The sequence below is a fragment of the Arachis duranensis genome, chromosome 1, assembly GCF_000817695.3.
Source record: "Arachis duranensis cultivar V14167 chromosome 1, aradu.V14167.gnm2.J7QH, whole genome shotgun sequence".
In the NCBI taxonomy this organism is placed as follows: domain Eukaryota; kingdom Viridiplantae; phylum Streptophyta; class Magnoliopsida; order Fabales; family Fabaceae; genus Arachis; species Arachis duranensis.
In genome coordinates this window covers 105,665,700-105,668,008 of record NC_029772.3, presented here as the reverse complement: position 1 = coordinate 105,668,008, position 2,309 = coordinate 105,665,700, and positions in this window count along the sequence as shown.

Sequence of the window (2,309 nt, the reverse complement as noted above, 5' to 3'; positions counted from 1 at the left end):
ACAGCAGCATGAACTTGGCGTTTAACGCCAAGTTACGTCGTCTATCCTCGCTCAAAGTATGGACTATTATATATTGCTGGAAAGCCCTGGATGTCTACTTTCCAACGCCGTTGAGAGCGCGCCAATTGGACTCCTGTAGCTCCAGAAAATCCATTTCGAGTGCAGGGAGGTCAGGATCCAACAGCATCAGCAGTCCTTTTTCAGCCTAAGTCAGATTTTTGCTCAGCTCCCTCAATTTCAGCCAGAAAATACCTGAAATCACAGAAAAACACACAAACTCATAGTAAAGTCCAGAAATATGATTTTTGCCTAAAAACTAATATTATTTTACTAAAAACTAACTGAAACATGCTAAAATCTACATGAAATTACCCCCAAAAAGCGTATAAAATATCCGCTCATCACTCCACCACCATCCCCTATAGCTGAGTCAGGATTCGACGGGTCAAAGGTTCCTGAAAGCTCTAGTTCTACACTTTCAACCGAGTTTAGCTCAGAAGCGTGGATTGATCAGATGATGGCAGATCTGTACTCTAGCTCTTTTGAGACTGGGGAAGAGGACTCCACAAAGGATGCAAGCAGCAGCAACATCACCGGCGCGTCAGAGTGATTCTCTCGCTTCAGCGTATTGTGACAGTAGTTTTTGATGACCTAGTATGAGGGGCAGCAGTAGTAGTAGTAGTAATGATAGCAATCTTAATAATAGTGGTCCCGGCCCTCACTCTTGAATAATCTTTTTAGAGGTCTAGCTCTTTTTATTTAGGGTAAAGTATATTTTTTGTCCTTAAAGTTTACTAAAAGTTTTAAAATTACCCCTAAGTTTCAATTTGTTTTAATTTTATCTCAGAAGTTTTCGATTTGCATCAATTTTATCCCTGAACGTTAACAGCATTGAAATCACTAACAGACGTTAGTGACGTGGCAATAAAGGAGTTCTATGTGGCAACTATGTGTGTGAGTCATTTCTAAAACGTTTTTTAAAATAATTTTTAATTTTTTGTTTAAAAATTTATATTACAAAAATGATATGGCTAAAAATCACAACCTCAAACCCTAAAATTAACTTCTTCATTTACGTCTTCCTCTTCATCTTCTTCACTGTGTGTAAGAATAAGAAACCCTAACGAATGGCTTCCCAAGGCTCTGTATCATCACAAAAAAGCAGTCGGAAACGAGGAACGCTTACATGCAACTGTGGTGAACCCCCTGTACTGAGATGGTCGAAGACACCAGAAAATCCCGGCCGGAGATTTTGGGGCTGTGTATATGATGAGCGGATAATTTATACGCTTTTTGGCATTGTTTTTAGTATATTTTTAGTATGATCTAGTTAGTTTTTAGTATATTTTTATTAGTTTTTAGTTAAAATTCACTTTTCTGGGCTTTACTATGAGTTTGTGTGTTTTTCTGTGATTTCAGGTATTTTCTGGCTGAAATTGAGGGTCCTGAGCAAAAATCTGATTTAGAGACTGAAAAGGGCTGCAGATGCTGTTGGATTCTGACCTCCCTGCACTCGAAGTGGATTTTCTGGAGCCACAGAAACCCAATTGGTGCGCTCTCAACGGCATTGGAAAGTAGACATCCTGGGCTTTCCAGCAATATATAATAGTTCATACTTTGCCCGAGATTTGATGGCCCAAAATGACGTTGCAAATCAGCATCAGAATTTCCAGCGTTTAACGCTGGAACTGGCATAAAACTTGGAGTTAAACGCCCAAACTGGCACCAAAGCTGGCGTTTAACTCCAGAAAAGGTCTCTACACGAAAAGTATTAATGCTCAACCCAAGCACACACCAAGTGGGCCCCGGAAGTGGATTTTTACGTCATTTACTCATTTCTGTATACCCTAGGTTACTAGCTTACTATTAATAGGATCTTTTGACATTGTTTCTGTACCTCATGACACTTTACACGTTTCTTTGTGTACCTTCCACAGCATGAGTCTCTAAATCCCATGGTTGGGGGTGAGGAGCTCTGCTGTGTCTTGATGAATTAATGCAATTACTACTGTTTTTCATTCAATCATGCTTGCTTCCATTCTAAGATAATACTTGTTCTTAACCCAGATGAATGTGATGATCCGTGACAATCATCATCATTCTCAACTATGAACGTGTGCCTGACAACCACCTCCGTTCTACCTTAGATTAAGTAGATATCTCTTGGATTCTTTAATCAGAATCTTCGTGGTATAAGCTAGAACTGATGGCGACATTCAAGAGAATCCGGAAGGTCTAAACCTTGTCTGTGGTATTCTGAGTAGGATTCAATGATTGAATGACTGTGACGAGCTTCAAACTCCTGAAGG